This window comes from Grammomys surdaster, unplaced genomic scaffold (assembly GCF_004785775.1).
Source record: "Grammomys surdaster isolate TR1022 unplaced genomic scaffold, NIH_TR_1.0 126278, whole genome shotgun sequence".
NCBI lineage: Eukaryota > Metazoa > Chordata > Mammalia > Rodentia > Muridae > Grammomys > Grammomys surdaster.
Window position 1 is genome coordinate 4,800,907 of NW_021621078.1, and position 21,628 is coordinate 4,822,534.

Genomic DNA, 21,628 nt, shown 5'->3' on the forward strand with positions numbered 1-21,628 from the left:
AGGAGGCCTAATCCTCAGAAGGCCGCCTACCTCTGTGGTTTAGGATGCTTGGGCTGTGTGTGTTGGGGTGGGCTGCCGGAGGGATAAATTGTTAGTTAATTCCTCATACTGGTGGGGTATCACATGGTAGAAAAAGAAAAAAAGCCAACATCTTGAAAAAGTTTCACACACATACACAAAATGAGACAGCAAGCTTGCGGATCAAGCGTGATTTGGCATCTTTAAATACAGAGCCAATTTTCTTTAGTGCCAAAGCCAATGGCTTCTCCTGTAGATAAAATGGCACAGATCCTGAAAAAGCCCTGGACGCTGTTTCCCCACAATCCTATAATCTGTCAGAAGACAGAAAACAAAAAGAAGGCTGTGCCAGCCAGAAAAAGCAAATTATAACCAACACAGAGCCAAACTTTATTTCAGACAGAAGGAGCTGTTCTATGTGTCTCTGAAAAAGGAGAAACAAAAGAAGCTTACCATTGCTCCAATAACCAAGGGCAAGCAACTAATTTAACCAAACACCATGTTGAATTAGCATTGCTGCACGAGGCTGCCTTCTCACTTCCTATTCATAGCCTAAAGGGTATTTGCAATGCTTATTAAGAAGAGCTGATGCCAACAATATACAAGGAATTTTTACATGCCAGTAAGAAAAAGAATAAAAGCAACAGAGAAAGTATTCAAAGAGCATGAACTACTAAGTCGTGTAAGACATACACAAGGTCAAGGGCTGAGTACAGAGCTGCAATCCTATATTCCCAGCACTTGATTGAGACTGGAAAATCTGAAGTTCAAGGTCATCTTAAACTCTAAAGGGAGTCTGAGGTCAGCCAAGATCAGAGACCCTTTAAAAATGGTGTAGGTAATGCAAGTGGAGAAAGGGCTCAGTGGTTACTACGGAGAAGTTGTTTTTTTCAAAAGGCCTGAGTTTGGTTCCTAGCACCAACAGTGTAGTTCAACAATCTGAATTTCCCCTGTCTGAGGATCCAACATCCTCTTCTGGTCACTACATGCACCAGACACACAAAAATACACGCAGGCAAAACACTCATACACATAAAATAAAATGATAAATCTAAAAAGAAAAGCAAGCATGTGTAGGTAACAGATTGCTGCAGGGCTTCCTGCATGCTAGACACACACTCTATGCTGAGCTCTTCCGTTAACCTTTCATTTTTAGACACCCAGGCTAGCCTTCCATTCACCTTAGCCAAGTCAGGTCTTAAAAATGGGATCTTCCTGCCTTAGCTTCCCAAGTAGTTCAAGGGTTTGTTTACACACACACACACACACACACACACACACACCCCTACCTCAAATAGAGCTTGTGTACAGTAAAAAAAAAAAAAGAAAGAAAAAAAAGAAAAGATGGGAACATCAGAGACAAAAACAAACAAACAAACAAACAAACAAACACCCTAAGCTTTTACTTGTCCTTGATACAAGAGGTAATGGAGACCATTAAGGGGAGGGGGGGTGGGCGGGGACGACAAGGAGGAGACATAATGGAGTGAAAAGGAAATCTAGATTCAGAAGATTCAAAGATTCAATTCTAAGCTGTAGAAAACCAGTGTCTTCATGTCACTTTATTAAAATTAGAAATAGACAGGCCCTTAAGCTGTAGACAACATACAGAATCCCAACAAAATTATAAACAGGAAGAAGTTCTAAGCCTGTTAGTAATCTTACCACCTAAAGATTCCACTTTTCCCTTGTATCAGGTCTAGACTACATCCTAATTTTCCCCTATAGTCAATGTCACTTTAGAGACTAAAAAAGTCCAAGAGATTCAAACTTCAAGCATGTCCCAAGTACATGACAGATAATGACGGCACTGATTCTACATTTAGACGAGGCTGTGGCATACACTGCTAATTTTGCCTTCTTCAATTCCTAATTGAAACCATCGCCTAACTCAGTGGTTCTCAGCCTTCCTAATGCTGTGACCCTTTAATGCAGTTCCTCCTCATGTTGTGCTGACCCCCAGCCATAACATTATTTTGTTGCAACTTCATAACTATAATTTTGCAACTGTTATGAGTTCTAATGTAAACATTTTTTGGAGATAGAGGTCTGCCAAAGAGGTCTTGAATCCCAGGATGAGAACCCTGCCTAGCTGCACTCAAGTGTCTACATAGTGTTCACTACAATGAAATGTTTTTTCAATCTTTTTAGTGTGTCTATTGATTGGCTATGAAGCTTTAAATATAGATAGTAACCTCCCCCAACAGATTAGCACACTCTCAACACTATTATAAGTACCACAGAGTACCATTCATCCTTCTACATGAACCAAAAACCAAGAGGATGAAAATCATATAAAGGGGCTGACAAAATGGCTTGTTAGATGCTTACCTAACAAGCCTGACCTCCTAGAGTTCAAGCCCCAGAACCCATGTAAAGATGGACAGAACTGACCCCACAAAGTTGTCCTCTGACTTCCACATATACACTTCAGAGTACACACACACACACACACACACACACACTAATAATGTAAAAGTTTTTTTCCTAAATTAAAAAAAAAATCCTAGCTGGGCAGTGGTGGCACACGCCTTTAATCCCAGCACTTGGGAGGCAGAGGCAGGCAGATTTCTGAGTTCAAGGCCAGCCTGGTCTACAGAGTGAGTTCCAGGACAGCCAGGGCTACACAGAGAAACTCTGTCTCGGAGGAAAAAAAAAAGAAATCCTATAATAGGAACCTGTAAAGTGATATTGTAATAAATCTCTAGGGAAATGTGTCTTTAATAAGACGTTGTTTCATTATGGTGTCATAATTGATACATTCTAGAAACTAGGGTAGCAATATCATGTCACAAATTCTGAGCTATTTTTCCCCCAAATAGTATTTTAAAAAAACATATCACCTTTCTCAAAAGGAACTTAAGCCTCTAACAGACATCATGTTGCTAATTTTCACAACATCCCAATAAAGAACTATTATTTAACATTTATATCACACTTGAACTTGCAAAAATGTTTTACAACTATTTTCATTAATAGTCAGTCATACCTCACAACCACCCACTGTGAGCTAAACTGGTCTTGTTATCCTTATTTGACAGCTGGGAAAACTAAGGCCAAGGTCAAACCTGTCTACTTTCCCAAGGCCAGGAACCTAACCCTTAAATCAGATTTGCTCACCCATTACCTGTATCAGCCCCAGTGACAGCAGGTTTTTAGAAAGCAGAAAGTCACTTAAAACACTAGCATGAAATATTGGGAAATTATAATATTTCAGTAAAAATACAACTTTCTGGAGACAAACAGGTAAGGATTTAGTAACAATGACAGTATGTTAAAAAAAGAGTCAGGCATAGTTGCTCATGCACACTCGGGAAGCTGAGGCCAGATTGTTGCAAATTGAGCCTGCCTGAGCTACAGAATAAGACCCTGTCTCAAAGGGGAAGAAATCTATATTAGGTGTCACATAACTGTAATCCTAGCATTAAGGAGGTTAAGGCAGGAGGATTGTCACTTCTGGCTACTTGGCTACTTGATGTACATAGCCAGAGTTATTTAAAAGAAAACTGGCTTGGTAGCTCTAGCCTGTAATCCTGGCACTGATGAAATATAGGCAGCAAAACAGAAGAATCATTAGTTAAGGACCTCCCTCAATCATACAGTTTAAAGCCAATCTGGGCTTCACACGACCCTATCTAAAAAAAGAAAAATGGAGGTGGGGTGAGGACCAGGTGTATGGCTCAGTAGAGAAAGCAACTGTGGAGCAAATGTGAGGGCCAGAATCCAGAGTCTCAAAAACTCCCATAAAATCTGGGCAAGTATAGTAGCCACCTATAATGCCAACATTCAGACACCAGGCACCTCCAGGTTCAGCAAGAGACTTTCCCTCAAATTAAAGTGGAAAGTGACAAATGTCTTTAATCCCAGCTCTCAGGAAGCAAAGGCAGATAGATCTCTGTAAATCTGAAGCCAGCCTGGTCTAGATAGTTCCAGGCAGCCAGAGCTACATCCTGAGACCCTGCTGGGCAGGGTAGGGGGTGGAGAGTGGAGAACAAGGAACACATTAACTCCAACATTAACTTCAGGCCTAAATATACACAAACACTAATGCATGTGCACCCATACATGTGGGTGCGCACACACAAGAGCACACATACATACACTCAGGCAACACTAAACACATGTAAAGAGGGAGGGAGGGGACAGCAGACCTGATAGAATGCCTGCCTAGCATGGTACAGGTTCTGACTTTAATCCCCAGCACTGATAATAAGTCAAAAGAGAAAAGAATTGACTTCTAAACAAAAATGTCATTGTTTTCTATGAAAAATGAGAAAAAAGGAATTAAATGCATGTTTCATTTTCCTGTAAGTCCTCTGCACTCAGACTTCCATATTCAATCCTAAGGCAGCAGCTTTAAACAAAGAAACAGTAATCTCCAGGTTATCAATCCTTCAATTACTCCCATCCTTACCTAACCCTCAACAGCATCCAACACAGCTGACTACTCCTTCCTGAAAGACATTTCTGCTGCCTCCAGTCCACGTTTCAGGCTACCCTGAATTCATGACCTTCCTGCCTCAGCTACTAAGTGCTGGGATCCTAGATTTGTAACCACACAGCTCTTTACCTGACGTTTGTTTGTTTGTTTGTTTGTTTGTTTGTTTGTTTGTTTTCGAGACAGGGTTTCTCTGTGTAGCCCTGGCTGTCCTGGAACTCACTCTGTAGACCAGGCTAGCCTCGAACTCTCGAACTCAGAAATCCGCCTGCCTCTGCCTCCCAAGTGCTGGGATTAAAGGCGTGTGCCACCACTGCCCGGTTTACCTGATTTTTTTTTTTAACTTCTGGATTTCTACCTCCCTCGATAGCTGTTCCTTTCTGGAACTTCTCCGCTCTAGCCTCAAGCCACCCTTAGGTGCCCTCCTGATTTAATTCTGCAACTTCAAATTCATCCACATGCTGAGAATATCCAAGTCTGAAATTCCAGCTCCTTCTCCCTGGAAATGCCAAGTTTTTCCATTCAACTATCTATTTGATGCATCTTAAATCTGGCGTGGCTAAGACTAAATCCTTTACAAATGTGTTCCTTTATTCTTACCCTTGTCGATGAAGAGCAACACTGCTTATCCCCCTAAGTCCATGTAACAATTTAGAAGTCACCCACTGTTCCTCTTTTGCTCCACACCCTCAGCTATAATATGACCCAATCAGGCCTTCAATCTCATTCCCAAAGATACACAGACTCTGTCTACATTTCTACAGCCTTCCTTTCTTTCTTTCTTTCTTTCTTTCTTTCTTTCTTTCTTTCTTTCTTTCTTTCTTTCTTTCTTTGTTTTTTGAGACAGGGTTTCTCTGTGTAGCCCTGGCTGTCCTGGAACTCACTCTGTAGACCAGGCTAGCCTCGAACTCAGAAATCTGCCTGCCTCTGCCTCCCAGGTGCTGGGATTAAAGGCATGCGCCACCTCTGCCCGGCTTTCTACAGCTTTTTTAACATCACTCCTTGTTGCAGGATATTTGATCATACGAGAACCCCGAAACTGTGCTAATTACTGAAAGAAATTATTTCTAGTTGTGGTGTGGCACACCCTTAGTACACATCCTTAATCCCAAACAATGAAGGTTAGTTTGTAGAAGGAAGCACCCAGGTTTCAAAGTGGTATCTAATTGAGTGGCAGACAAACAAAGTGACGAATCAGAGAAAGATTTGACAGAATAGGATATGCTCAACTCTCAGGAGGAGAGAAAGGGAAGGGAAGCTACTTAAGTGGGAGCAGTGCAGACAAAGAGGAAGAAGCAGTTTTACCAGGACAGTTTTACAGAGAAACAAGTTTCAGAAGGAGCAAAGCAGATATAGATGAAAAGAGAATGAGAAGGAGCCAGAAATAGATTGCCAGAGTTAGTTTGAGGTCAAGCAGAGTAATTCAAAAGAAGCTGAGAGAAGTCGGATTAAATCAGTCAGTCTGGAGGAGTTTGAGTCAGAACAGCTGAGTTGAACCAGCCAGCAAGAGTTCAGAAAGAGCTAGGAAGGGTGAGCTTATTCAGCAGTAAGTCTGAGGCTGAAACACTCTAGGCCTAAGATTGTACAGAGGCTAGAAGCTTCCAGGATTAGGCCTAGGTTAACGGACTGAGGCAGTAAGTCTCCAAGACGACAATTACATCATGCAAATAAAGTTACTGTTACAACTCCATTCAACTTGCCATCAACTCACTCCTAATCTGAATTAGGATAGGAGGTGTGTTCTAGCCACTGGTCTTACGCTCCTCTACAATTCATTTTCATACATCAAAAACAATATTCTTTCTAATCACAAGTTAAGTAACATCATTCTCCTACCTCCAAAGAAACACATGCCCGAAGTGTCTTACTTTTCTACTGCTGTGATAAGACACCACTGCCAAGGCGACTTATAGAAGAAAAGGTTTATTGGGGCTTATGGTTTCAGAAAGTGAGTCTAGCCAGGCAGTGGTGGCACATGCCTTTAATCCCAGCACTTGGGAGGCAGAGGCAGGCAGATTTCTGAGTTCGAGGCCAGCCTGGTCTACAGAGTGAGTTCCAGGACAGCCAGGACTACACAGAGAAACCCTGTCTCGAAAAACCAAAAAAAAAGAAAGTGAGTCTGTTGATCATCATGGAGGAGCAGCAGGTGCCGGAGCAGTATCGGAGAGCTTGCATCTGACCCACAAGCATGAGGCAGAAAGAGATGGATGGATGGATGGATGGATGGATGGATGGATGGAGAACACAAGCGCACTGGATTGGGAAATGCAGTAGGTATGAAACCTCAAAGCCCATCCTTAGTGATTCCTGTACATTGTCATGTGACTGCACTATTACTAGCTCTAATAGCTTTTCATTTTGTTCTCACTGATTTTCTGGGAAAATAACTATATGACTTCAAAATCCTCTAAAAAGAATTTCTTTCTGTTTGAGAGTCTGCCCTCCCCCATTCCACTCTTGCCCTCTTTCCTTTTCGAGATAGGATCACATATAGCCCAGGCTACCTTCAAACTGAGGCTGGCCTTGAATTCATTGTCTTCACCTCTCCAGTGTGAAGATTACAGATAAGCACCACTATGCCTGGCTACAGGTCTTAGCATTTGTGGCAGTGATGTTTTTCTAAGTCTTCCCATAGAATATCCAAGTGGAGAGCTGGGAAGACAACTCATACATTCAAAGCATTTGTTACTCTTGCAAAGATCCAGGTTCAGTTCCCAACATCCTCACAATTGTCTGTAACTCCAGTCCCATGGGATATGATGCCCTCTTGGCCTCCTCAGTCACCTACATAAAGGTGGTGAATGTATATACAGTCTGGTGCACAAATTGAATAAAAAATTAATCTTGGGGGCCAGACTTGGTTCAGGGCTTTAGTCCCAGTACTCTGAGGCAGAGAGGGAAGGTGTCTTCCCTGTTCAGGGCACCCAGGACTATATAAAGAGACCCTGTCTCAAAATGAAAAAGAGTGGACAACATCAGCTTAAAGAAGCAGATTGGTAATGAAACTAAAGAATGAAAAGCGCCATCTGGGGGCTGGAGAGATGACTCAGTAATTAAGGGCACTGGCTGCTCTTCCAGTGAACCAAGTTCAATTCCCTGCACCCACATGGTGGCTCACAACCATCTGTAACTCCAGTTCAGGGGATGTGAGACTCTCTTCGAGCCTCACATGTTGTTCTGGCACAACATACAAACAGGCAAAACATACGTGTAGAAAAACACTATTTTAAAAAGAAAGCATGTCATCTGTGTTTGACAGTAAGGCCACTGAGCAAAGCAACTGATGTATGTTAGCAGAAACAAAACGAAATTAGCCAACTGAGATGAAAATATGCTGTGGAAAAGCAAAGAGACACAATCCAGAAAACACTGACAAACAGAAAATTCGAATTGCCTTCCAGGAGAAAACAGCACATAGAAGCTGGATACCAATCTGGGGGGAAAGGCTAGGTTGCTAAGCACTTTTGAACCTGACTCGGCTACCTGGGGGGGTGGGGGAGGGAGGAAATCACAGCCAGTTTCTTCATGTCTTCCGAAATTTAAACACACACATACACCTAGAAAATAAAATATACATCTAGGAACACTTAAGAATGTTTTAGCTAGCCGGGCGGTGGTGGCACACGCCTTTAATCCCAGCACTTGGGAGGCAGAGACAGGCAGATTTCTGAGTTCGAGAGTTCGAGGCTAGCCTGGTCTACAGAGTGAGTCCCAGGACAGCCAGAACTACACAGAGAAACCCTGTCTCGAAAAACCAAAAAAAAAAAAAAAAGAAGAATGTTTTAGCTAAGCTAGTATGCTGATGCAGGAGGACCACAAGTTTAAGAATAGCCTGGGCTCAAAATAAAAAGTAAAGGGCTTAGAATGTAGCTCTGCTGTTGAAGCCCTTGGTTCCATCAACAGCACTGCAGAAATCGGATGTGCTGGGCAAGCCTGTAACCCTAGTTTCAGAAGATAGAAAAACCAATGTGTTCCAGCTCATCCTCAGCTATATAGTGAATCTGAAGCCAGGCTACACCTCCTGAGACACTGGCTCAAAAACAAAAGAAAAAACAATGTCTTTAAACATCCAATCTTCAGTCTTCAAGGCGATACTTGGGAGGATAAACACCTTGAACAAAATTCATACATTAATCAGCAATTAACTTGATAAATGTCACTGCTGGGAAGTTTTCATGTACTCAGCAGAAAACATGTTTTTAAGTGACACAGTGTCCTAGGACAGACAGGAAGAGGAGACTGGAATAAAGGAAGCTAATTGAATCACGTTTGGCACAAGCCTGTGATCTCAGCACTTTGAAGGTGACAGGAAGATTAGAAGTTCAAAGTCATCCTTAGCAATTAGATCAAGACCAGTCTGGGTTATAGGAGACTCTGACTCAAAAAAGCAAATATCAATGCATAAGTCAGTATAACAAGCAGAAAAGAATTGCCAACATTTTTGTTTGTTTCTATGTTTTTTTGGTTTTGTTTCCCTAGCTTTTCAGGACAGGGTCTCACTGTGTAGCCCCGGCTGTTGTGGAACTCACTATAGAGACCAGGCTTGTCTTGAACCCAGAGATCCTCCTGCCTCTGTCTCCCAAGTGCTGGGGCTACAGGCGTGCAGCACCAGCACTGACCTATTTCAGTGAAACCTGAAACAGGGTGTTATGTATAGCCTTAAACTCCCGATCCTGCTCCAGCTCCAAGTGCTGGTATTACCAGTATCTATCCCATTCGATTCTGGTATACTTTAAAAATATTCCTATAAACCAGGCAATGGTAGCATGCACAACTTTAGTCCCAGCACTTGGGAAGCAGAGGCTTCCCAAGATCTCTGAATTCAAGGCCAGCCTGGTCTACAGAGTAAGTTCAAGGACAGCTAGGGTTACAAAGAGAAACCCTGTCTCAAAAACAGGAAAAAAATTTTTTTCAAGATTTATTTATAGCCGGGCGGTGGTGGCGCACGTCTTTAATCCCAGCACTTGGGAGGTAGAGGCAGGCGGATTTCTGAGTTTAAGAGTTCGAGGCTAGTCTGGTCTACAGAATGAGTTCCAGGACAGCCAGGGCTACACAGAGAAACCCTGTCTCGAAAAAACAAAAAGATTTATTTATTTTACGTATGTTAGTACACTACTGCTGTCTTAAGACACACCAGAAGTCATTGGATCCCATTAAGGATGGTTGTGAACCACCATGAGGTTGCTGGGAATTGAACTCAGAACCTCTGAAAGAGCAGTCAGTGAGTGCTCTTAACTACTGAGCCATTTCTCCAGCCCCCAATCCTTCTTCTTTTTTTTTTTTTTTTTTTTTTTTTTTTGGTTTTTCAAGACAGGATTTCTCTTTATAGCCCTGGCTGTCCTGGAATTCACTGTGTAGACCAGGCTGGCCTTGAACTCAGAAATCCACCTGCCTCTGCCTCCCAAGTGCTGGGATTAAAGGCGTGTGCCACCACTGCCTGGCTCCAATCCTTAATACACACTACATACAGTGAAAATATACTAGTCTTCATGTAATTTATAAACAGTAGTAGCTCTGCCGCCAGTGCTTTTCTCGACCTTACCCTGGACATTCCACCTGCTTTCTTGCTGCTCTCAATATGGGTTACCAGTTAACAAGTTTCCACGGCACTTTACGGTCCTGTCACCACTCTTGTCTCTCTTTTGTTTCGAGAGAAGATCTTATGTGTTCAAGGTTAGCCTGGAACTTCTCATCTTCCTACCTTACCTCTAAGTGCTCAGACCTTCAGCACATGCCTCGATACCCAGGCTTGTCTGTCTTTCCTTTTTGTTCTGGGGTTTGAACCTAGGGTTTCCTGCTAATTCTAGACAAGTGTTCTAGACATCTATGGTCAGTGTTTTTTTTTTTTTTTTTTTTTTTTTTTTTGAGGCAAGATCTTGCTATGAGGGTCAAAAGGCCTGAAACTTGAAATCTTCCCATAAAAGGTCTAAGTGAAAGACTTTAGATCCTGTGTCCCCATGTCTGGACCCCTGTCCACTGCAGTTCTGAGATGATGGATATCAAACTCAGAGCCTGATGCTTGCTAAGCAAGCGCTGTGCTTCATTCGGCATCACACTCCAGATCCACACCAGCACTCTTGGGTTCTTTTTCTGGATTGGTCTGGTTTTTGAGACAAGGTTTCACTATGTTGCCCTGGTTGGCCTGGAACTATGTAAACCAGACTATCCTCAAACTTAGAGATCCTTCTATCTCTACCTTCAGAGTACTGGAATCAAAGGTATGCACCACCACACCTGGGAAGAGAGACAGAGACAGAGACAGAGACAGAGACAGAGACAGAGACAGAGAGAGAGAGAGAGAGAGAGAGAGAGTTGTTTAAGGGCTGGAGAGATTATTCAGCAGTTAGAAGCACTAGCTGTTCTTCCAGAAGATCCTGGTTTGGTTCTCAGCACGGTAGCTAATAATCATCTTTAGCTCCTGTTTCAGGAGATCCAAAGTGCACTTTTGGCCTCCACGGGCCTCAGACAAACATGTCAACAAAACATTCACATACATAAAAATAAGTAATAGAAATCTAAAAGCACCTATAGCCAGGCAGTGAAGGTGCACACCTTTAATCCCAGCACTTAGGAGCAGAAGCAGGTAGACCTCTGAGTTCAAGGCCAGCCTGGTCTATAGAGCAAGTTCCAGGACAGCCAGGGCTATATAGAGAAACTCTGTCTCAAATAAAACAAAACAAAAAGAAGAACAAAACACAAAAAAAACAAAAACAAAGAAGAGATGAAATCTGAAGAGTTGTAAAGCTCTTCGGCACTTTGGGAAGCTCACAACTACCTTGCTCTGGTGCCTGTGGACACCTAACCATACATGGCACAGGAACATAAATAAAAATGAACCAAACAACTGTGGATAAAACATGGCTTCAGGGCTGGAGAGATGGCTCAGCGGTTAAGAGCACTGGCTGCTCTTCCAGAGGTCCTGAGTTCAATTCCCAGCAACCACATGGTGGCTCACAACCATCTGTAATGGGATCTGATGCACTCTTCTGGTGTGTCTGAAGACATCGACAGTATACTCATATAAATAAAAAATAAATAAATCTTTTAAAAAAAAAGGCCTCAAAAACTGTCTCTCCCTTGCCCCTCACTTTTTTTTTTAAAGCAAGTCAGAAAATGAGTTCAAGGCAAGCCTGATTTACCTATGAGGGCCTTGTTTCACCTACGAGGGCCTTGTTTCAACCAATCAATCAGCATTTGGGAGAAGAAAAAAAAAAAAAGAAGCAGGGCTGGGATATAGCTCAGTTGATAAAATGCTTGCCAATGGCAGAAAGCCCTGGTAGCCTAAGGCAACTTTGAACTTCTGATCCTCCAGCCTCCACCACATGAACCACCATGGCTGGTTTGTATGGCGCTTGGAAATGAAACCACCGTTTCCTGCTTGGAGACAAGCACAAAGCATCATTTTACAATGATCTATCAAAACCTGATTTTTTATTTTCTTGTATTAATTGTATCTTTCAGGGTTAGAGATGAAGTTCGGTTGATAGGGTTGTTATCCAGCAGGCTCCAGACCTTTAGTTCAGTTCTCAGCATCCAGGAAAACTGGGTTTGTTGGGGCTGGAGAGGTGGCTCAGTGGTTAAGAACACAGACTGCTCTTCTAGAGGTCCTGAGTTCAATTCCTAGCAACTACGTGGTGGCTTACAACCATCTGCAATGGGATCTGATGCCCTCTTCAGATGTGTCTGAAGACAGCAACAGTGTACTCATAAAATAAATCTTTAAAAACAAACAAACAAAAAACTGGGTTTGCTAGTGTATACCTGTAATCCCAGCATTTGGTTAAATGGAGATAAGAGGATCAAAAGTCTCAGGGCATGCAAGACTATATCAAGTTTATATCAAGTATCCCAGACTGGGATGCACAAGGCTTTGTTGGGTGGGTGGGTGGGTGGGTGGATGGGTGGATGGGTGGATGGGTGGATGGGTGGTGGGCAGTATGGTTCAATGGGTAACAATGCTTGCAGCACCAGCATGGTGCCCTAAAATTCAATCCCTGAGACCCACATGGAGAGAAGTGACACCAGCAAGTTTTCCTCTGACCTTTACACACATGCTGTGGCACATGTGTGCACACAAGCATATTCACATATGCCATAGTGGTTACAGAAAGTGCTCCTCCAGAGCACCTGGGCTCTATTCCCTGCATGTACCTTTCAGCTCAAAACTGTCTGCAACTTCAGTTTCAGGGAATCTGACGCCCTCTTTTGGCCTCTACAGGGACCAGGGGTATTTGTAGTGCAGGCATCCAGGTAAAGCATGCATACATATAGAATAAGTTTTTAGAAAAATATATACAAATACCCACATGCACATGAAACAAATAAAATGGAAAGGGGGAAGGGTAGTGATTTTCCTTTTCCTGTGCACTCCTTTCACCTTGCATCACAGCTGACTGGAGCACAAACAAACCTTTCAGACAGTGAAGAGCCAGAAATAGATATTAAACACTTCTCTAAGAAAACATTCACCTCTCGCTGAAAGTACAGTGACTTCACAGCCGTCACCTCTCTGGTCACCCCTCTGGTCAGCTGGAGAGCCCCTGCCCTGCCCCTGGCCACTCCGCTGCTCACATTCATCCTCACTCAGAATTTATTATACTGGACTCAATCTTCTAAATGTTGTTACATGAATTTAAAATTATTAGGCACACATCCCTTCTGAAAGCCTTCCATGCTTCCTGGCTTGCTTTGCCACATTATTCAACGTTCCTCTGCCAGAGTCTTACCTCACTTCCTCCTTCTCTTGTCCTGTCATTGTGGTACACATCAATAGTGCTTCTTGCTTTCCGTCCTCAAACCTCTCCTTTTCCTTAGTTGGCACAGGACAGTATCCACACAGACCTCCCCCACAGATGAAGCAGCTGAGTTCCCCAATGTTAGGAACAATGCAATGCTCCTACCCCTTCATAATCGTACTACCATCCCTGCCAGGTGAGTACTTCATTTTCAGAATTCACTGAAATTTGGAATGCTTGCCCACTTTGTCCTACTTTGCAGGCTTGTCTTGCAGGTTTGACATAGGATGTCTACTGCCATGCTTGTTCTCAGCCCTCGCCTTAACTCTCCTAGCACGTTATTTACTCCGCTTCAACAACCCTTCAGCCATGTTTCCCTCACATTTCAACTCTGAAAACAGGAGATACCTTACGACTGATGGCATGCCAGTCTGAAAAGTAGTACCCTCTCTCAGTGGTGAGCAACTGTGACCTGGGCTGTGGGTGAGGTTCTATGACACAGCACAGAACTTTAACATGTAAACAGATTATTAACATGTAAACAGCCCCGAGGTCAGTGATCAGCACCACATAAAAAGTGACCAGAGGACCAGGAACTACCAGTAGAACACACCTTTATTCCCAGCATTCGGGATGCAGAAGTGAGCTTAGTCTACAAGGGGAGTTTCAGATCAGTTGGGATTACATACTAAGGCCCTATCTAAACAAAACACAATCAAAAAAAGAAAAAGGTGACCTTTGTCCTTTAAGTACTCTGACTCATGTGGTCCACTGTCAATCCTGCCAACGTATCCCTCTATAATCTATACTTTGTGTGTATGTGGGGGTGAGGGGAGCCTGTACAGCCCTAGCTGTCCTGGAACTCTCTCTGTAGACCAGACTAACCTCAATCTCACAGAGAACACCTGCCTCTGCCTCCCAAATGCTGGGATTAAAGGTTTATGACACCCTGCCACTACTGCTTTTTTTTTTTTTTTTTTTGGTTTTTCGAGACAGGGTTTCTCTGTGCAGCCCTGGATGTCCTAGAACTCACTCTGTAGACCAGGCTAGCCTCGAACTCTCGAACTCAGAAATCTGCCTGCCTCTGCCTCCCAAGTGCTGGGATTAATGATGTACGCCACCACTGCTCAGCCACTACTGCTTTTTGTAAAAATTAAGTTTTACCATCCCTGGGCACCAAAAAATTGATTGTATGATATTATATTCTACTACAAATACTTCGGCAATTGTTTACCTATATAGATGTTTTGGCTGCACGTATGTCTGTGCACCATATGCATGCAAATGCCTGTGGAGACCAGAAGAAGGCACAGGATCTACTGGAACTGGAGTTACAGACAATTGTGAGCCATCATATGGCTGCTGAAAATTGAACCCAGGTCCTCTAGAGAGTAGCCAGTGCTCTTAAGCCATCTCTTCAGCCCTTGTTTTGTTTTGAGAGTGGTTCATAATATCTAGTCAAAGTTGGCTTCAAATTCAAGGTCCTCTTGCTTCAGAACCAGTGCTAGAATTACAGGTGAGCACCATCATGTTCAGTTTCTATTACTATTACTTCATATACATACATACATACATACATACATACATACATATATACAAAAGATTTATTTTTATATGTATGCGTGTATTTACATATACATGTATGTATATGTGTGTGTGTCATGTATGTGATTATGCATGTGATTGCTGAAGGAGACCACAAGAAGGTGTCAGACCCCTGGAGTTAGAGTCACAGACAGTGTGAGTCACCTCATGTGGACTCTGGGAACCACACTTGGGTCCTTTGGTGGTCTTTTTTTTTAAACAGATTTCTTCTCTATGTAGCCCTGGCCATCCTGGAACTCATTTTATAGATCAGGCTGGCCTAGAACTCAGAGATTCACCTGCCTCTGCCTCCTGAGTCCTGGTATTAAAGTTGTTGGCTACCACCACCCAGCCCTTTGGTGCTCTTAACAACTGAGCCACCTTTCAGGGCAGACCTTTAAGTTTAAGGCCAGCCTGAGCTACAGAGCAAGTTCTAGGACGGCCAGGGCTACAGAGAAATCCTATCTAGTAAAACAAAACAAAACAAAAAAGAACGAAAACAAAACAACAACAAAAACCTGCAGAGCTCTGAATCCAGGTGTGTTAATTATGATTCATAATTGGTTATCATTTTCATTCACCAAATATTATTTAGCAATTACTCTGCCAACTATATGAACACTAGAAGCAACCTCTGCCATTCGGGACACTATTCTGTACCACTGGTCCATTTTTAATGCTTTTTTTTTTTCTTTCTCTCAGTCTAGCTCTATATCCATACTGACCCGAACCTCTCACTATGTAAGTCCAGGCTGTCTTCAAACTCATAGTTATCCTCCTGCCTCAACCTCCAGAGTGCTGAGATTTTAGATGTAAATTACTATATCTCCACCTCATTCCTGCTCCCCTTCTTTTTTTTTTCAGATAGAAGAACTTCCAACTTCCTATGTAGCTGTGGATAGCCTTGAACTTCTGACCCTCCTGTCTCCATCTCCCATGTGCTGAAATTTCAGGCACATACATCCAAGCCCAGTACTATCAGTGATGGAGATGAAACCCAGGCTTCATGCATGCAAGCATTCTACCAACTCAGGTATATTACCATCCTAACTTATAATGTCACTCTTTATTTACTGCTGTTGTTGCTATTTTTGTTTTCTTGCTGTCTTCCTCCAGTACTGAAGCTCCACCCTGGGGCTTCCACATGCAAAGCATATACTCTACCTCTGACCTAAACCTCCAACCCCTGGTTTTTCCTTTTAACATTTTCCCACATTGTTCCCATTTAAAGTTATCAGCAGTATTTCAGAAGACAAAACCAAAAAGAAAATATTTAAGCCTCACTTCCATTATTAGCTACTTGCTGCAAACTATTACAAGAGATTTTTGGTTTTGTGTATTATTACATTTTGTGTTTAGGGATGGGGGGAGGCCTCCAGAGGAGGTTAGTGTGAAGGTCAGAGGACAACCTTCAGGAGACTGTTCTTTCCTTCTACCATGCAGATTCCAAAGATCAAACTTAGGGGGTTGGGCTTGGTGGCCAGAGCCTTACCTGATAAGCCATCTCAACGTTGTGACATGGCTTGCAAGATCAAAAGATCAAAAGGACTCCCAGGAAACAGACTGTTTTTGAAGCAATTATTTTCCTGATTATAAACACCATAATCTTGTTTTTAAGTTTCCCCTGAGGCACATGATGCTTTTTTTAAAAAAAAGAAAGAAAGGAAAAGAAAAAAGAAGTCACTATCAGAATAAAAAATAACTGTTAGACCTCACTCCTTGATTATTAGCCCTTGCAGTGTCATGAACTGTCCAGGTCATTTATCTTCTCAGCTCATGAAGTCAGACTGCTCAGGTCAAGGGTAATCCAGGCACTGGCACCCTCTACTTCTCCCCAGCAAAGGAAATCCTCACCAGTCAACTATCACTTACTACACAAGAGTAACTACAAATAGTTAAAGAAAAGGAGAAAAGCATAGGAACTTTCTTAAGAGCTCACACTTACTTTAGCATAAATTGCATGGCATTTATGGACTTGTTTGAACTGATGGAAATCTCCAGAGGGGGAAGATGCATTATCAACAGTAAAAAGAGATGTTCAATTATTAAAAATAAGATGGCTAGGCAAGTTTGAACATTTTCTAACCTCTATTTCATTTACCATGGATTAAAGCTGGGTTCTGGAAAGACCTATAACAGCAAGGAATGCCTTTATTAATGGTGCTGGAGACAGAGTCCAGGGACCCACGTGTGCCAGCTAAGTAAGCAAGTTAGCTAAGCTAACTAAGTAAGTGCCCTACACTGAATCCTGTCTCCATCTCACTCCTCCCTCACTATCCCCTCTTTACTTTTCTCAGCTCTTTTTTTAAATTTGTTTTATGTATATAGTGTTCTATTACCTACATGCCAGAAGAGGTCATCAGAAATTATTATAGATGGTTGTAAACCACCATGTGGTTGCTGGGAATTGAACTCAGGACCTCTGGAAGAGCAGCCTGTGCTCTTAACCACTCAACCATCTTATCTTTAATTTTGAAGTACTGGAGATCAAAACAAACAGGGACGGGTGGGCGAGTGTGTGTGTTTGTGTGTGTGTGTGTCAGTCACACATGCCCATGGGTCTCACACACCAGGATCTAACATACCCATGCTGGCCTGCTACCCTTGAGCCCACTCTATAACCCAGGCAAGTCTTGAACCAGAGATCCTCTCCTCCGTCACACTCTCATTCCCTAGCAGCTAGCTGGCCTAGGCCAACAGGTCTAACTCCAAGTATCCTCACCCCCAACCCTCTTGTGTTTTTAAGATAGAGTTCAACTGTGTAGTACTGGCTGGTTTGGAACTCACTATTTAGACTAGTCTGCCTCATTCACCTGCCTCTGCTTCTGTTCCACCATGCTCAGCCCTCAAATCCCCTTTTTAAAAAAATCCCTCTCAGACAGAACAATAAAGATAATTTATTGGGAGAGTCAAGTTACTAGATAGAAAAAAAAAAAAGGTTAAACTATAAGTCACTGTATGGTTCCAGGAGAGAAACATAAAAATGACTACCAGACAGGTAAGTTAAAGACAGCAAAGGGTTCACTTCCCCCATGCCGCTAAAACAATCCATTCCTCTTATCTACGGCTCTTCACAGGATCTAGTGCAGCCACTCCCCACCTTCACTCAGCTAAAAGAAATCACTCCCCAATTTTCAAAAAGCCTCACCATTTCAAGCTCTCATTCCTCAGAGCCAGCAGAGCTAAAGTATCTGCCTTTCTGTCCACTTGAAAAGCGTCTGCACTTATCTTTCGAAAGCTGTGCCTAGAAAAGCACTCTCTCTGTGGAGGGCAGCACAGTTTAACTCTGTCTTTCGCTTTATCAACCCTCAACAACAAAGCCTCCGAGTGCTAACCCAGCCTCTCACAGGACCTGCCACCTCCTAGACCCTTACACAACTACCTACTTGTCTTTTTCACTTCACAGAAGAGATTTCTGACCAGAGACCATAAACAACGAAGAAAAGAGTTGAAAAGCTGCTGTTCACCACTCTGAGCTCCAAACAGAGAACACCCTGGGGCAACCAGACTCTCTTTAAAAAAAAAAAAATATATATATATATATATATATATATATATATATATATATATATAAATCAGAGGCTGGCAGGCAATTCTGTTATTGTCAATCCCCTTTGCTTTCTTTGCAGGGTACTAAATAAACTTGTTCTTTTTCCTACAAAATAAAGACGGTAGCTCCATTATGGATGAGGGTGAATGACCATGTAAATGCTAAGAATGGAACCCAGGCCCTCTTTAAAAGCAGCAAGTGCTCCAAACCACTGAGCCATCTCTTTAGCCTCCAAATAAACAAACTTTTTAAAAATAAAAATAATAGAAGCTGGGGTGGGGAGGAGGGATAGGATAGGGAACAGTCAGAGGGCGGACCAGAAGAGGGATAAAATCTAGAGTGTTTAAAAAAAAAAAGATTAAGTAAAATTAAAAAAATAATAATAATAATAGAAGCCTATTCTGGAGCCGGGCAGTGGTGGCACATGACTTTAATCCCAGCACTTGGGAGGCAGAGGTAGGTGGCCAGCCTGGTCTACAGAGTGAGTTCCAGGACAGCCTGGGCTACACAGAGAAACCCTGTCTCGAAAAAACAACAACAACAACAACAAAAACCAAGAAGCCTATTCTGGGCTTGATCATGGAAAACTGTAATACCAGTTACTTAGGAGGCTGTGGCAAGGGGACTGGAATTTTAAGGCCAATCTAGGTAACCTAATGAGACTGTCTTAATTAAAAAAGAAAAAAAAAAAAAGGAGCTGGTGGTAGGGCACTTGCCTAGCACACTCAAAACCCAGGCTCAGGTTCCAGCATCAAGTAGAGGCTTGGGAGATAGATGGCTCAGTAATAAATCACTTGGCACACAAGCATTGACAGATGACCTTTCCAGAACCTCAACCAGGTACGCCTGTAACCCCAGCTACTGGGGAAACAGAGGCAAGAATGTTAATTCAAACTCAACCTGTACTTGAATTCAAGACCAGCATAAGCAAGTTAGTGAAACCCTGTCTTAACAATAAAAAGTAAAAGAAGGCTGAGAACCGTAGCTCAGTGCTTCAGTCTGTATTTGTTTCTTCTTGGGTCAGAACCTGCATACCATTAGTAAAAAGGCAGAGGAGTATGGTACTTTTCCTATTCAATTTGACAGTGAATTTGTCACACTACAGAAGAAAGTGCACTTATGCAGAAAGCACATATTTTTGTCTACCGAGGTTTTATAAATATGTTTTGTTTTGATGGAGAAATCAGTCACTCTATTAATAAGCATAAGGTCTAAAATCCGATAGTATTGCTGGTACATACTAGCATCCGTATAGTACTTACAACCTATAGGTTTCATAAGCGCTCTCAACCACATATATGAAGCTTACAAAAGCCCAGCATTTAATCTCGGATCTTCCAGAGAATCAGAAAGGTTAAGTGAGTCCTACCCAAGGTTATCGATCAGGTTTATCTGTGATGGACTTGGTTCCAAACCTGACTCCCTGTCCTTAGCTTCTTTAACCTAGATTCCTCCTGAATTTAAACAGAGCTTCCGACTCCCAAGCTTTACCCAGGGCACACCGTAACTCCAGTGACCGGCCCTTCTCTGTCTGGTTCAGAGTGGACTTCTTCAGCTCCAGCACGGCTTTTATTTTCCACCACCCTTCCCCCAGCAACCATTCTCTGAAAGAAGCGGAAAGGGAGAGGCGACCCAAAGCTCCTGGGGGAAGGGATGATGACAAACCAGGCAGCGCGAGGCACTGGTCCTGCCGTGAGCGCCTTCACTCCACGAAACGCGACCCCTTCCCTCTGCCAAGCTGTCCAGCTCTGGGAATCACGACCTAATCATCCATGCTCCAAATGCTCTCACCATCACCCAAAACTATCCCTCCCCCACGACCTCCGTCCCCGACAAGTAGAGGCCACCCCGCTAGTCAGGGTGTCCTTCCACCACGCCACATCTGCATCCCTTGATGTCCACTACCCTTAAACTACCACTCACTGTCGGTGACTGGGCCCGGCCCTCATGGCTGCTCCGTTGTCGCCGGTCGCCGCCACTGCTGCTCCACGCCCCAGCCTCTCAATCACAGTCGCCGTCCGGACTGGCCGGGAGCTGCTTCTGCGCCTGCGCAGCCCGGATTGCCCGGGGCCCTCTCGGACAGCCAGCGCCTGCGCACCTCGCTCCGGGGACGTCTTTATCATTGCCTGATGTCCTGCTTCTCTGGGTCTCAAGTGGGCATGGCCGCTCGCTGGCCTTGGATCCTTAAGATCTTAGAGGATGTACTGCTGACCCTTCCTTATAGGTTTCTAGAATATCTTGCCAAAATTACTAAAGTCTTGAATTGAGATTTATCCTACCAGGATAAATTCTGGATCCTGCCTGCACTTTAAGACCAGGTGTTTTAGGCATCGAGGAAATTGCAGACTAGTTCCCTACTATACATCTGCAACTATGGAGTCAGATCTTTTTGCAAGCCGATAAAGAAGACCTTTATCCCTGTGTGGTAGTAGCCAAAAGCTTGTTAACCCAACAGCACTTGGGCTATTAATACAGACGATTTATCTGGACATCAATCCTAGGAACCAAACTTCAGTCCTCCGCATCAGCAAGTGCTCTTAGTCACTGAACATCTCTCCAGCCCCTATACAACTCTATTTAATAGAACTCTGAAGAATTTAATAAACTAACAGCCGGGCGGAATGGGGCACTCCATGACTCTTTGCAGAGGCAGGAGGATTTCTGTGAGTTTGAGGCTAGCTTGATGATCTACAGATGAAGTGCTAGGATAGACAGAGCAACACTGAAAAAATAAATTAGTGTTACTTGTTTTTGCCTTCTTTTCAGAGAAGTACCTAGGAACCCGAAGGATTTTCATGAGATGCTTACAGCAGTATTATTATTGTGGTGATGATGACGATGACGACTTTAGTTACATAAGACAGGAGCTCACTAGTGGCCCAGACGGGTCTTGAACTCCGTATGTAGTCCATGGTGGCCTCGAATTTGTGATCCTCCTGCCTCAGCCTCCTGAATAACAATGTTACAGCCCTGAGATACATGCCTGTCACATGCTTCTGACTTTTGAAAATATAACTCTGTTGCTACAAATTGGTATGAACTAATTAGTATCTATTGGTATCTAATACAGTATACACAGGTGGGAATTTAATGAGTGAGCTGCCTCCTAAATGGTCTGGGATAGAGGGACTCAAATTCAATTAGGGTTGCTTACATAAGCATGGGCAACTTGCTATTTACAGGAATATGGTCAACTTACCAGTGGCTACAGCACTGAACAAAATCAACCTCTCTCTCTCTGTCTCTCTCTCTCTGCCTCTCTCTCTCTCTCTCTCTCTCTCTCTCTCTCTCTCTCTCTCTCTC

At 43.1% G+C, this 21,628-nt stretch overlaps 1 protein-coding gene across 2 annotated transcripts in view; it reads right to left on the minus strand.

The window, feature by feature from the left end:
• Fam222b (family with sequence similarity 222 member B) overlaps nt 1-20,351 on the minus strand; it is a 64,673-nt gene extending 44,322 nt beyond the window's left edge. The window contains exon 1 of one of the 2 annotated variants that reach the window (XM_028759418.1): nt 20,249-20,351. The gene's annotated coding sequence lies outside the window, so the exon portion shown is untranslated. The remainder of the gene's footprint in view (nt 1-20,248) is intronic. The other variant, XM_028759419.1, reaches the window with a different exon arrangement.
• Nucleotides 20,352-21,628: the final 1,277 nt, after the last annotated feature.